Below are 15,194 nucleotides of genomic sequence, written 5' to 3' on the forward strand. Positions count from 1 at the left end.
TGAGTTAGTCCCATGAGCCACATTTCAAGTGGTCTGTTGTCACATGTGTCTCATGGCTTTCACATCAGACAGCACGGGTCTAGAAAATCTCTGTCACAGCACAAAGATCTGCTCTGTAGCCTGGGTGGCCTTGGAGGGTAATGGGATGGGGCTACACTTCCCTAGGAAGTGTAGGAAGAAAGCCTAGGAAGCCTAGGAAGAAAGGAGGGTTTAGGCCGTGGAAAGAGTATAAGTGACCTGAAATTAACCTGATGCTTCATGAGTGAAGAAAGAAAACCTCCGGTTAAGGACCATCCTGCTAAAAGATAAAAGGGTCAACCAGGAAATTAAGGAAGAATTAAAAAGATTCATGGAAACTAATGAGAATGAAGATACAACCGTTCAAAATCTTTGGGATGCAGCAAAAGCAGTCCTAAGGGGGAAATACATCGCAATACAAGCATCCATTCAAAAACTGGAAAGAACTCAAATACAAAAGCTAACCTTACACATAAAGGAGCTAGAGAAAAAACAGCAAATAGATCCTACACCCAAGAGAAGAAGGGAGTTAATAAAGATTCGAGCAGAACTCAACGAAATCGAGACCAGAAGAACTGTGGAACAGATCAACAAAACCAGGAGTTGGTTCTTTGAAAGAATTAACAAGATAGATAAACCATTAGCCAGCCTTATTAAAAAGAAGAGAGAGAAGACTCAAATTAATAAAATCATGAATGAGAAAGGAGAGATCACTACCAACACCAAGGAAATACAAACGATTTTAAAAACATATTATGAACAGCTATACGCCAATAAATTAGGCAATCTAGAAGAAATGGACGCATTCCTGGAAAGCCACAAACTACCAAAACTGGAACAGGAAGAAATAGAAAACCTGAACAGGCCAATAACCAGGGAGGAAATTGAAGCAGTCATCAGAAACCTCCCAAGACACAAGAGTCCAGGGCCAGATGGCTTCCCAGGGGAATTTTATCAAACGTTTAAAGAAGAAACCATACCTATTCTCCTAAAGCTGTTTGGAAAGATAGAAAGAGATGGAGTACTTCCAAATTCGTTCTATGAAGCCAGCATCACCTTAATTCCAAAACCAGACAAAGACCCCACCAAAAAGGAGAATTACAGACCAATATCCCTGATGAACATGGATGCAAAAATTCTCAACAAGATACTGGCCAATAGGATCCAACAGTACATTAAAAAAATTATTCACCATGACCAAGTAGGATTTATCCCTGGGACACAAGACTGGTTCAACACCCGTAAAACAGTCAATGTGATTCATCATATCAGCAAGAGAAAAACCAAGAACCATATGATCCTCTCATTGGATGCAGAGAAAGCATTTGACAAAATACAGCATCCATTCCTGATCAAAACTCTTCAGAGTGTAGGGATAGAGGGAACATTCCTCGACATCTTAAAAGCCATCTATGAAAAGCCCACAGCAAATATCATTCTCAATGGGGAAGCACTGGGAGCCTTTCCCCTAAGATCAGGAACAAGACAGGGATGTCCACTCTCACCACTGCTGTTCAACATAGTACTGGAAGTCCTAGCCTCAGCAGTCAGACAACAAAAAGACATTAAAGGCATTCAAATTGGCAAAGAAGAAGTCAAACTCTCCCTCTTCGCCGATGACATGATACTCTACATAGAAAACCCAAAAGTCTCCCCCCCCAAGATTGCTAGAACTCATACAGCAATTCGGTAGCGTGGCAGGATACAAAATCAATGCCCAGAAGTCAGTGGCATTTCTATACACTAACAATGAGACTGAAGAAAGAGAAATTAAGGAGTCAATCCCATTTACAATTGCACCCAAAAGCATAAGATACCTAGGAATAAACCTAACCAAAGAGGTAAAGGATCCATACCCTAAAAACTATAGAACACTTCTGAAAGAAATTGAGGAAGACACAAAGAGATGGAAAAATATTCCATGCTCATGGATTGGCAGAATTAATATTGTGAAAATGTCAATGTTACCCAGGGCAATATACACGTTTAATGCAATCCCTATCAAAATACCATGGACTTTCTTCAGAGAGTTAGAACAAATTATTTTAAGATTTGTGTGGAATCAGAAAAGACCCCGAATAGCCAGGGGAATTTTAAAAAAGAAAACCATATCTGGGGGCATCACAATGCCAGATTTCAGGTTGTACTACAAAGCTGTGGTCATCAAGACAGTGTGGTACTGGCACAAAAACAGACACATAGATCAGTGGAACAGAATAGAGAATCCAGAAGTGGACCCTGAACTTTATGGGCAACTAATATTCGATAAAGGAGGAAAGACTATCCACTGGAAGAAAGACAGTCTCTTCAATAAATGGTGCTGGGAAAATTGGACATCCACATGCAGAAGAACAAAACTAGACCACTCCCTTGCACCATACACAAAGATAAACTCAAAATGGATGAGAGATCTAAATGTGAGACATGATTCCATCAAAATCCTAGAGAAGAACACAGGCAACACCCTTTTTGAACTCGGCCATAGTAACTTCTTGCAAGATACATCCACGAAGGCAAAAGAAACAAAAGCAAAAATGAACTATTGGGACTTCATCAAGATAAGAAGCTTTTGCACAGCAAAGGATACAGTCAACAAAACTCAAAGACAACCTACAGAATGGGAGAAGATATTTGCAAATGACATATCAGATAAAGGGCTAGTTTCCAAGATCTATAAAGAACTTCTTAAACTCAACACCAAAGAAACAAACAATCCAATCATGAAATGGGCAAAAGACATGAACAGAAATCTCACAGAGGAAGACATAGACATGGCCAACATGCATATGAGAAAATGCTCTGCATCACTTGCCATCTGGGAAATACAAATCAAAACCACAATGAGATACCACCTCACACCAGTGAGAATGGGGAAAATTAACAAGGCAGGAAACCACAAATGTTGGAGAGGATGTGGAGAAAAGGGAACCCTCATACACTGTTGGTGGGAATGTGAACTGGTGCAGCCACTCTGGAAAACTGTGTGGAGGTTCCTCAAACAGTTAAAAATAGACCTGCCCTACGACCCAGCAATTGCACTGTTGGGGATTTACCCCAAAGATACAGATGCAGTGAAACGCCGGGACACCTGCACCCCGATGTTTATAGCAGCAATGGCCACGATAGCCAAACTGTGGAAGGAGCCTCGGTGTCCAACGAAAGATGAATGGATAAAGAAGATGTGGTTTATGTATACAATGGAATATTACTCAGCTATTAGAAATGACAAATACCCACCATTTGCTTCAACGTGGATGGAACTGGAGGGTATTATGCTGAGTGAAGTAAGCCAGTTGGAGAAGGACAAACATTATATGTTCTCATTCATTTGGGGAATATAAATAATAGTGAAAGGGAATATAAGGGAAGGGGGAAGAAATGTGTGGGAAATATCAGATAGGGAGACAGAACGTAAAGACTGCTAACTCTGGGAAACGAACTAGGGGTGTTGGAAGGGGAGGTGGGCGGGGGGTGGGAGTGAATGGGTGACGGGCACTGGGGGTTATTCTGTATGTTAGTAAATTGAACACCAATAAAAAATAAATAAATAAATAAATAAAAGAAAGAAAACCTCCATCCTCCGTCACCCTAAGCTCAATCAGTGGGATTGTGGTGAGCTTACAATGTGCAGACTTGCTCTTGTAATGCACTTAAAATATGCCTCAGTTGCCTATTATATGTTGGTCCCTCAGACTACAGCAATGATAAGAGCAGACACCTCTTTTATTTCATGGAGCTTACAGTTTAACAGAGATAGACAAGAAGCAATGATACGTGTGTGTGTGTGTGTGTGTGTGTGTGTGTGTGTGTGTGTGTGTGTTTGAACGAGTGGGTGGTAGGGTAGAAGTGGTAGTACAAGAGCTATGAAGCAGAGTAGGATAGAGTCATCATTAAGGGACGGGAGTGTTATCCTATGTGAGTGTTCAGTGTTCAGGGAAGACTTCTCAAACAAGGGGAAATATAAGCAGAGACTGAAAGAGAATAAAGTGAGGGAGCCAGCCAAGTGGATTTCTAGGAGAAATCTTCCAGGCAGAGAGAAGAGTAAATGTAAAGGCCCTGAGATAGTTCTGGGCCCTGTGCCACCAGTGCCTGGGGTGGGGGGTTGGGGGAGACAGTCACAGAGTCAGGTTTGCAAGACCCAAACTCTGGATGTGGAGTCATGAATGGAGGGTGGAGGGAGGTCTCCAGTTCCTTGGCTAACATCTGTCCTGCGATGGACATGAAGGACTTGGAGCCTCCGTGCTGACTTGGGGGGATGCTGAGGCAACAAGTCTCCTGACTCTTCACCAGGGCCATGGAGATGAGCAATCCTGCACCACCCAAGATCCTGGAACTTGCAGCCCACAACCTCCTGAGCAATGAGGCTTCACCCATACCTGCCTTGGAAGAGTTCACAGTCAAGTACTTCCCACCACTGCTCATGGCTGCTTTTGCCAAAAGGTGGCGGCTCTGAAGGCACTGGTGCAGGTCTGGTCCTTCCCTTTTCTCCACCTGGGCTCCCTGATTGTACAGTGGCCCAACCAAGACAGCCTGCAAGCTGCGCTTGCCTGCCCTGCCCAGAGGACTTGTCCCAGGTAAGGGGGTTGCTGGACTGAAGTATGGGTGCTGAAAGAGCTCTGAGTTGGAGGTAGAGCTGGGAAGGAAGGGAGGGAGTACTGGAATCTGCTAGGGCTGTGAGTGAGGATCTCTGCGTGAAGTGGTTGATGGTGTAGCTGAAGAGCATTAAGGGGTGTGCTTTTTACCTTCTAGGGATTGTGGTAGAGGTTGTGTGAGGAATAGGGACTGGAAAGTAGGAAGGGAAAAACCCATTAGAGAGGAGAGGACTAGGGGGGCACCTAGGAAGGGCTGATGCTGAGACTGGGGACTTAGACTCCACAGTGGCCCAGGGCTGCTGCTGCTGCTGCTGCTGCTGCTGCTGCTGCTCTGCTTACCCTGGGCCCTGATGGGCTCCCCAGATGTCAGCATCTCCTCACACCGCTCTCATCTCCACAGGAGGTCAGAACTGAGGGTGCTGGATTTGACCTTGGACTCCGAACAGGTCCAAGGTAAAGGCGCCTCTGAGGCCCTGGCCAGGTTCCCTTTTTGGTTACCATTCACAGTGATGCCCCCGGCCAGGGCCAAGCCCAAGCCAGCAGAGTCTGCAAGAACTAGTGGAATTACACATGGATCTTTTCCTATGAAGGCCCCTCAAGTTAGATACATTCCTCTCTGGCCTCCTGAATAAAGTGGAAGGGAGCTGTGGGTCCCTGCCTCTCTGCAGTAGAAAGTTGCATATTAAAGAAATGCCTTTTAATAGCCTTATAGGGATCCTGAAAATCCTGAACCTAGATTTCATTCAGGAGCTGGAGGTGTTTGACTGGTTCTGGGCACTGTCTGAGCAGAGCCTGTTTGCCACCCAGCTGGGCAGGATCTGCAACCAGCAAGGCCTCAAGCTGGCCTGCTACCACTGGGCCTTCTCCTCTGAGCCTGAGCAGCCCTCCAGGTACTTCCTGTCATAGCTCAGCAAGCTGGGTCACCTTCAGAAGCTCTACTCTTACTCCTACCTGTCAGGCAACCTGCATCAAGTGCTCAGGTGAAGGGGTGGGCAGGGTCCTCTAAAAAGTACCCAGGATGCCCCCTCAAGTCAAGTCAGGGCAGAGGGTAAGACAGGAAGTGGTGGCTCTCCTTACTTGCTCATGGCATCGCAGGCAGTCTGGGAACTTGGGCTTCCCCTGTAGCCAGTGGCTGGGATCTCCTTAGGAAGAGAAATTTAATGGGGAAAGATGCATGCAGCGATTTCCTCAACAATACTTTTGGGCTCTGCTGAGTGCCTGGCATTGTGCTGGGCCCTGAGGAAAGAACTAGAGACAACACAGATCAGTCCTGGTATTTGTGCTGCCCTGGAGAGGAGTGTGCACGGCTCCCAGGATGATTATGGGAGGGAAACATCTGCTCTGTGCTGCCTCCCAGAAATTTCTGGGTGGAGGCCTTCTGCACACCCCAGCCAAGCTAAGCTCCCCCAAACCCAAACCTGTATAAAAAACAAGCTTATGCTATGGATTCTTTATGGTCATATAATCTCTTTCCAAACAGCTCCTGTCAGCAGTCCTACCAGGTACTAATGTGGTCTCCATTTCACCAGAGAAACTGTGTCGGGGGCGTTGGAAGAGAACCTAGGAGGTAGGTCTGTTGAGACTGGGCCAATCCTTGGTACACCAAAGGACATACTCCTAAATCTATCGGTAAATGGCAGCCCAGGTGAGGTGCTTGCCGCAGGACTGGCCCCGACAGGGACAGGCAGGTGTTTGCCGGCCCGGCCCTCCCCTGACAGAGCCGCACCCTCTCTCCTCAGTCACCTGCAGGAGCCACTGCACTCCCTGGAGATCCGCTCCTGTACGTGGGCATCACCTACTTGTCTCAGAACTTTTCACACCGCCTCCCTGAAGAAGCTGGATCTGAGTGGTGACAACCTGTCGTACATGGTCCCTGGGCCCTTGGAGACTCTGCTGGAGGAGGTCTCGGGGACACCGCAGCACCTGTACCTGAAGCACTGCCAGCTGAAGGACGCCGACCAGGCTGCAGAAGCTGTTGGAGACCATGCAGTGGAGCTGCCCGTGTGGCTACTGCAGCTCCAGAGGGGCGGTTCGGGGGTGGAGGGGTCTGGAAGCTCGCCTGGGGCCCCAGGCTTCCTGGGGGGTTCTGTGCTCTCCTTCCTTTTTTTTATTTTTATTTTTCATTTTTTATTTTGTGTGTGTGTGTGTGTGTGTTTGTGTGTGTGTGTTTTTTTGTGTGTGTGTGGTTTTCTTTTTTTGTGCTCTCCTTCCTCAGCTGCAAGCCTCAGCCCGGTTCCGACACCCATTTGTTCCCGTCTCCTGGGCATGTGACAGAGATTCCAGGAGCCCAGCCCTCGGGGAGCTCTTCTTTTCCTCAGCATGCCCCTCTGGACACTCGTTGGTTTTTTTCTTCTTGTCTTTGCTTCTGGGTAGAAGGAAATTGGGGGGATCCCTGGGTGGCTCAGAGGTTTAGCGCCTGCCTTCGGTCCAGGGCGTGATCCTGGAGACCCGGGATCGAGTCCCATGTCGGGCTCCCTGCATGGAGCCTGTTTCTCCCTCTGCCTGTGTTTCTGCCTCTCTCTGTGTCTCTCATGAATAAATAAACAAAATCTTAAAAAAAAAAAGTTTTCTTATCTGTAAACATGGGCTATTATTTATTCGTTTTTTAAACTTATTTTTTAAAGTTTTATAAGTATCCCCATATAGGTTTTCAAAAACTTTTATAGATTTTCACTAGATATCTTATAATTTTTTGGTGTGGTATATAGTTTTTATTATTAAATTTTCTGCTTATTACTGGTATATAGAAATGTGATTGGCTTTCATGTATTGATTGTATAAGTCACCTTGTAAACCTCTCCTGTAATTTCTGTTAATTTTTCAATTGATTTTTCTCAGTATTCTAAGTAGAAGATCATATTATTGGCAAGTAATTATGCTTCATTTCTTCCTTTCCAAACCTTATGCTTTTAATCTCTTATTTCTTCTCCTACTAAATTTTACCAAATGCTTTTTCTACCTCTATTGAGATGATAGTATTTTTTTTCTTTCATTTATTTTTGACCAAACCTAATTTCATTTACTTCAGCCTATGGGTTTTCTAGTATTAAAATGCATTGCTGGAGTGAATATAACCTGATTATGACATGTCCTTTTAATATTCTGTTGGATTTGGTTTGCTAAATATTAGTTTTGGATTTTGTATATGTCTTTTTTTTTAAAAGATTTTATTTATTTATTCATGATAGTCACAGAGAGAGAGAGAGAGAGAGGCAGAGACACAGGCAGAGGGAGAAGCAGGCTCCATGCACCAGGAGCCCGATGTGGGATTCGATCCCGGGTCTCCAGGATCGCGCCCTGGGCCAAAGGCAGGCGCCAAACCGCTGCGCCACCCAGGGATCCCTGTATATGTCTTCATTAGGTGATAACAGCTAATTGACACAGCTGTACTAATCACCCACCATATAGGGGTTTATTAACTCCTCCCTGTAGTTTTATCAATTTCTGTTTTATATATTTTGAGAATATTTTATCATGTGCATACATGTTTAGAATTATTACATCGTCTTGATAAATTGATCTTCCCCTCCTAGATAGTTCTATTCTAAGGGTCACAAAGCAGTTATTCCTGCATGCCTGGGGGAAGAGGGCCAGAGACTGAATGACTCTCCTCTACCCTGTCCTACCCACGTCTTGAGGATTTGGTCTGTTTCTAGTAGGGATCAATCTCAGTACTGGGGTGGGAACTCCACCTGGTTCCTGGAAGCCCAAAGTATTGGGATGGTCCTATTCCCCAAGAGGGGGCCTTGCCTCTTGGCTCCTACCTGATGATCGAAGGCAAGACATCTACCAAAGGAAGCCAGTCAGAAGCCTTTCCCAGACCATAGCTCATGTTGCCCAGGGGGCCCGAATCAGCTTCACTTCTTCCTATGTGTGCCTCAGCTAAGTCTGCCCAGTGAGGGCTCTTCTAGCCTCACATGCCCAAGCTTGGCATCTTCAATTTTCCTGAAATTATACAGAACACATTTTCTGGGGTTCTTGTATTGTGGGGCTCTATCACTAGGCAGAGGCAGAGTTGAGGATTTCAGGTTCTAATGCAGAGTTAGACCAAGGTTAGCACAGCTCTGGCTTCTCCAGAAGCAGCTTCTGAAGAGTATGAGTAGAGGCTTGAGTTTTCCTTCCCTGTCTTATGAGGGACAACATGCCTTGTAAATGTGCTCTCTAGAATTCTGTTTTACCCTGCAACAAATTCCATCCTGGCAAGGAACCCAGCCCCTTCCATGCACTTGGTACGTGCGATCTGGAACATGCTGGGAGGCAAAGCCTCAGCTCTTAGCCACCTGGAAGAGTTCCCCAAGAGCCTCTTCTCACCTCTGATTCTTGCTGCTTTTTCTAGTTGACCAAAGAGGCAGTGAAGGCCATGGTGCAAGTCTTACCCTTCCTCAAGATGGAGCTTGTTTCCATAACATTAGGGTTGAAGGCAAGTAGAGAAGGAGAGTCAGAGAGTTAGAGCCATGTGAGAAAGGAGAGGCTGAGATGGTACAAAGCTGATTGGGCCAAGGTTGATCAAGATGAGATTGATTAGTGAGAGCTATATACCTCCTATAGGTGGTAATATGGATGAGTACTAGGGATGGGAATGAGGGAATATCTGAGAGGGAAGAAGGATGGATGAGGTAGAGGAGGGACAGGCTGGCAACAGGGACATAGGCCTAAGGAAAAGGAATCTGGCCCTTGCTCGAGGTCTCCAACCTCTGCTGGGTTTATTGTGTGGGGGTACACTGTCCTAAAAGGCAGCCTCTCAGGCCAACCTCTCCCATCCCCACAGAAGGTCAAAGCTGAAGAATTTGACCTGATTCAAGACTTAGAACAGGATCCCTAGAACACATAATCATCTGTTCCCAAACAACAGCCATAATTGTGCAGTCCAGCCAGTGGCCCAGCCAGAGAGGAGGCGAGCCCAAGGCAGGGGAAGCACAAAGCAATAGAAAAATGCACAGATCTTGTATTGAGCTGTTTATGCAAGATGGATGAGTCATAGGTGCCTGGGTGGCTCAGTCAGTTAAGCATCCAACTCTTAATTTTGGCTTGAGTCATGATCTCAAGGTCGTGAGATCGAGCCCTGCGTTGGGCTCTGTGCTGAGTATGACACCTGCTTGAGATTCTCTCTCTCCCTCTCCCTCCCCACTTGCTCTCACACTCTCTCTCAAATAAGTAAATCTTAAAAAAACAAAACAAAAGATGGACAAGTCCTCTATCTCCTAAAAAAGATCAAACTAAGCCTTGGCCCTCTACTCCTCTGCTGCCAGACTGTGTGGTCAAGATAGCATCAGAATCTTCATCAAGATGGTGTTGTGGGTGTTGGACTGGACCCAGACTTCCTCCAGAAGGCAGAGATGCTGGAGCGGGACTTTCACCCTTTTGCTATGAGAAGGCTTTGCCAGGCATGGCACCCGTGACCAAACTGAACAGGGCCACGATTCCACTAGCATCTCTCTGGGAAAAAGGGGTAGGACAAGATCTCAGCAACCTTGTTGTCCACCTTAGGAGTCTGGGCTACTTTGAAGCAAGGATTTTTTTCTCAGGTGAGCAGGGAACAAGTGGAAGTATCCTTTTAGACACAAAGGCCATGAACCCCTTGAATACTCTGAAGTATTCCCCCCGCCAAGCCAGGTGGGGACTATTCAGACACTCATCATAACTGGGAAGTTGCTGTCCTGGACTAGTTGGGGGTAGTAACCCAAGGGGAGGAGAAAGTTATGTCTGAAAAGCAACAGTCCATTCATTATTCTTCCAGTGAACATCTCTTCCAGAGACCATGCTAAGCATGAAGATTTCAGGGGTGCTGGTGGCAGCCTTGCCTTTCTGGAGGATCCAGTCTCCCCAAGGAAGGTGAGGGAACAAATAGCTAAATGGCAGAAGCCCTGCCTTATCAGTAATTGCTTTAAATGTAAATAGATTAGGGATACCTGGGTGGCTCAGTGGTTGGGCAACTGCCTTTGACTCAGGGCATGATTCTGCAGTTCTGGGATCGAGTCCTACATCGGGCTCCCTGCATGGAGCCTGCTTCTCCCTCTGCCCATGTCTCTGCCTCTCTCTTTGTGTCTCTCATAAATAAAAAAAAATCTTTTAAAAAATGTAAATAGATTAAATTTTCTACAAATGGCAGAGATAGGCAAAATGCATTTAAAAAATTATTCATAGATATGGTTCATTTGAGATATAAAGACTCACGAGATACAGAGACACAGAGTTGAGATAAAAGAGTGGAAAAATATATTCCATACAAATAGTAACCAAAGACTGAAGTAGCTTATGTAGCTCTGCCAATATCAGAAAAAGTGCATATTAAGTCAAAAACAGTCTCGAGGGGATCCCTGGGTGGCGCAGCAGTTTGGCGCCTGCCTTTGGCCCAGGACGCGATCCTGGAGACCCGGGATCGAATCCCACGTCAGGCTCCCGGTGCATGGAGCCTGCTTCTCCCTCTGCCTGTGTCTCTGCCTCTCTCTCTCTCTCTTTCTCTCTCTGTGTGACTATCATAAATAAAAAAAAAATTTAAAAAAAGTCTCAAGACAAAAGTGGACATTATATCTTGACAACAGAGTCCAAAATGTATGAAACAAACATTGACAGAATTGAAGGGAGAAATAGTTCTACAATAATGGAGACTTAGTTATACCTTTTTCAATAATGAATAAAACATCTAGACAGAAGATCAACAAGGAAATTGAGGACATGAAGAACACTGTAAGCCAATTCAACCTAATAAACATCTATAGAACATGCCACCCAACAACAGAAGAATACTCATTCTTCTCAAGTGCACATGGGACATTCTCCAGGTTGACCATATGTTAGGCCACAAAACAAGTCTTCATAGATTTTCAAAGACTGAGGTCACCCAAAATATCTTTTCTTATCACAAAGGAACGAAGCCATAAGTCAGTAACAAAAAGAAAAATTTACAAGTGTGTGGAAATCAAACACTCCTAAAAAGTCAGTGGGTCAAAGAAAAAAGCTACAAGCGCAAGGAGAAAATAGTGGAGAGGAATGAAAAAGGAAACACATAATGGCAAAACTTATTTTTTAAAAGATTTTATTTATGCATGAGAGACACAGAGAAGGGCAGAGACACAGGCAGAGGGAGAAGCAGGCTCCGTGGAGGAGGCCCGACTCAGGACTCGATCTCAGAATTCCAGGATCGCGCCCTGGGCTGAAAGCAGGCACTAAACCGCTGAGCCACCCAGTCGTCCCCATCATGCCAAAACTTATGGGATGCAACAAACACATCACCCAGAGTCAAATGGAGAGCTGTGAGTGCCTATATTAAAAAAGAAGAAAGATCTCAGATCAGTAACCTAACTTTATCTTGAGTACCCAGGAAAAGAAGAGCATCTAAATATAAAGCTAGCAGAAGGGCAGCCCTGGTGGCTCAGCGGTTTAGCGCCGCCTTCCCTGGGCATAATCCTGAAGACCGGGGATCAAGTCCCATGTCGGGCTCCCTCCACGGAGCCTGCTTCTCCCTCTGCCTCCCTCTGCCTCTGTCTGTCTCTGTCTGCCTCTCTCTGTCTCTGTCTCTGTCTCTCTCTCTTTCTCTGTGTGCCTCTAATAAATAAAATCTTAAAAAAAAAAAAGCTAGCAGAAGAAAGTACCTACCTAAGCCCTGTCTTGGGTCCCACAGGCCCCCCACTTCTACGGTGCGACTCCACCCTTCCCTCCCCAGCACCCTGGGAGAAAGTCATCCTTTCTGCACAATGGTGCCCCTCCCCTGATCCTTTTCATCCCCACCCCACCCCACCGGCTGGGACATGGCCCCAGGGACCCTTAGCAGAGGTTGGCATGCAGGAAACCAGGGGCCTGATTGCCCCACTGTGAGTGGACCCCAGGGACAGCCCCATGAGCCCCTGCTGCTTCAGGGCCTAGGCCCTGACTCTACCCCTAAAGAACACTCTTGTCCCCACCCCCAAAGAATAATGCCAAGTGATATCCACAGAGAGAAATGAAATTGGAGTGGAAATGGGAAAAGATGGAGAACAACGCAGTCTTGGAGAGGGAGGAGCTTAAAAGAATAATGTAAGTAAATTCATGTCCATAAAATTGACAACCAAATGAAATAGACAAATTCCTTGAAAACAGATTTCAAAAGGTAACAGAATACACATAGAAAATCTAAAATGTCCTATATCTGCTAAAAAAATAGAATCTCTGATTTTAAATTTTCTCACAAAGAAAACGTATGCCTAGATGGTTTCCCTAGTGAATTTTTCTAAGCATTTAAAGACCTAATACTAACCCTATCTCCAAGGCCCCACAGCTGGAGATGAGCAGTCCACCATCTCTCCTATTCTCCCAGTGAGGCAGGGAGATTCTCTTTGTGCAGATCAGCTCCCCTCCTTAGCACTGTGCTCTATAGGGAGGTGGTCCTGTGAAGGGTGGCCTGGGTAGGGGCTGGAAGACAGCTCTGGACTCCAGGGAGCACTGAGCACCCACGGAGTCAGAGTTGGCGTCCTATTGCCAACACCCTGGGCATCTATCAAGGACATGCCCACAGCATCCCCAAGAAGAGATTACAGGCCCTGCTTCCTCAGTGGAGCCTGAATCCACACTGAACACACATGTATACACACACACACACAGAGCACAGGGCAAATTCAACCTTTACCAGCAGAATATGAGGGAGTACTGACTGGGCAGCCACTAAGAGTCCCTTTTGGGGTGTTGGAAATTTTCTTTGTCTTCATCTGGAAGGTGGTAACACAGGTGTTTGCATACAAATGGAATCATCATGTGTACATTAATGATGACTGCCTTTGCTGTCTACAAATTTTACATTAACTTTTTTTAGTCCATGGAAATGGAAGTTTACTTGTTTCCAGCACCACTTATTGAAAGGACTTTGCTTTCTCCTATTGAATTGCTCTGGTGCTTTTGTGAAAAATCAATTGATATTACATATGTTCATCCTTGACTGGCAGCTGTATTACATTTCATTGAGCTGTCTTTGTCTTCTCCTTATGCCCGCACCATGCTGGTATAAGGAGACTTGCTGGTTTTCTTTGTGAGAAAATTTGATGACTGCCTTATAGAAGGGTTGAGGACAGGTTATGTAAGTTCCCACCTGTGTTCTTCTCATTCAAGTATGTAAAATAAGCAGACTGACAAAATAAATTTGAGAAAAAAGTTACAAGTTTAGAAGATAGGTGCATACACACACAGATACACACACACAAGGAGCCAACACCTGTATAATATAGGAGACTCTGAAAAGAAACAAGAGGATAGTACAAAGTCAAGTACAAATAGTACAGATTTGAGAGACCTTTCCTTAAATTAGAAAAAACATCTTTGAAACCATATATTCCAAGGGAAACTGTAAACCTGAGAAAACTGATCCAAGTGACCGACACCAGGATGTATTCTAGCAAAAATCAATAAACTTAAAAAGAAACTTGGAGCATTGAGGCAAAAAAAAAAAAATCACAAGAGAAAGAAAAATCAGATTATCAGACTTCTTGAGAGCAACATTTTATACCAGAAGAAACTAGAGTGATATATTTAAGATATTCAGGGAAGGAAAACATGAGTGAAGGATTTTAGGTCCAGCTACACTGACTTCCAAGGATAAAGACCACAGTTACCAATACGCCACCAGCAGCCAGGAAGGCAGAGATGCACGTGGAGCCAGCATACGTAAGGTGTGAACACTAAAACCACAAAAATGCCAGAATTGACTTAAAATCATCATGGTGACAAGAAAGTAAGATTTACCCAGCAGATGTCATGAATGTGCTAGAAGAGCTAAAAGGTTTGTGTGTGTCACTTACTCTGGGGTCTGGAACTCTGAGCCATGCAGGCTCAACTGAGGCGTCATAGGATTGACAGTAGTAACTAGCTTTGTCCTCAGCTGAGAGCCCAGCAATAGTCAGAGGGACTGTGGTGCCCAAATTGGAACCAGAGAATGAGTCAGGAATCCTAAGGACTGGTTGTTGTTCTTGTAGATGAGGACTTCGGGGACCTGGCAGTTGCTGATGTGGCTTAAGATAACACATCCTGCAATGTTGCTGCCCCTTCTTGTGGAGGATACAGTGACCTTGTCTCTCAGGGATCTGACCTTGAGGCCAGCTGAGTCAGCATTGACTGGGCTTTGGCAAGAACGCTCTTGAGATCCCCCAGAACTGAGCACGCCGTGCCCCCTGCTGGGTCCAGGCCTCAGATCTTACCTCCTGGTGGGCAGAATGATCCCCAAATGGAATTAAAGAATAAAGGGGCTCTGGTGCTGCCTCTCTGCCAACTGGTCTCACCCTTTAAATCCAGTCTTAGACCTGACCGCTAGAATAGTGTGGGAAACAGACCATAGTGCGCAGAGTGGAGACTAGGAGACCAGGAGGGAGATGGGCTTGGGTCAGGATGGTGGCCGTGGAAGCAGGGAGGATTGATTGCATCTCAGATATATTTTGAAGACAGGGATGGCAGGATTTTCAGATGAGAAATAAGCGAGAAAAAGAGAGGAATCCAGGACGCTGTCAGACACTGGACTTAAGCAACCAGGAAGATGAAGCTGCCATTTTGGAGACGGAGACCTTGCCAAGGAGTGGGTTTGGAATCAGTTCCGTTTTGAAAATGAGTCTCATTATGACTTTTAAT

The 15,194-nt window shown here is 45.4% G+C and overlaps 1 long non-coding RNA gene across 2 annotated transcripts; it reads left to right on the top strand.

Moving 5' to 3' along the window:
* Window positions 1-4,488: 4,488 nt before the first annotated feature.
* LOC144299562 (uncharacterized) lies at window positions 4,489-7,128 on the top strand. Of its 2 annotated transcripts, none has more exons than XR_013366253.1 (3): window positions 4,489-4,592; window positions 6,091-6,177; window positions 6,350-7,128. It is a non-coding gene; the product is annotated as an uncharacterized LOC144299562 (long non-coding RNA). The 2 variants fall into 2 exon arrangements; XR_013366254.1 differs by having other exon boundaries at window positions 4,514-5,500.
* Window positions 7,129-15,194: the final 8,066 nt, after the last annotated feature.

Source organism: Canis aureus, chromosome 27 (genome assembly GCF_053574225.1).
Source record: "Canis aureus isolate CA01 chromosome 27, VMU_Caureus_v.1.0, whole genome shotgun sequence".
NCBI lineage: Eukaryota > Metazoa > Chordata > Mammalia > Carnivora > Canidae > Canis > Canis aureus.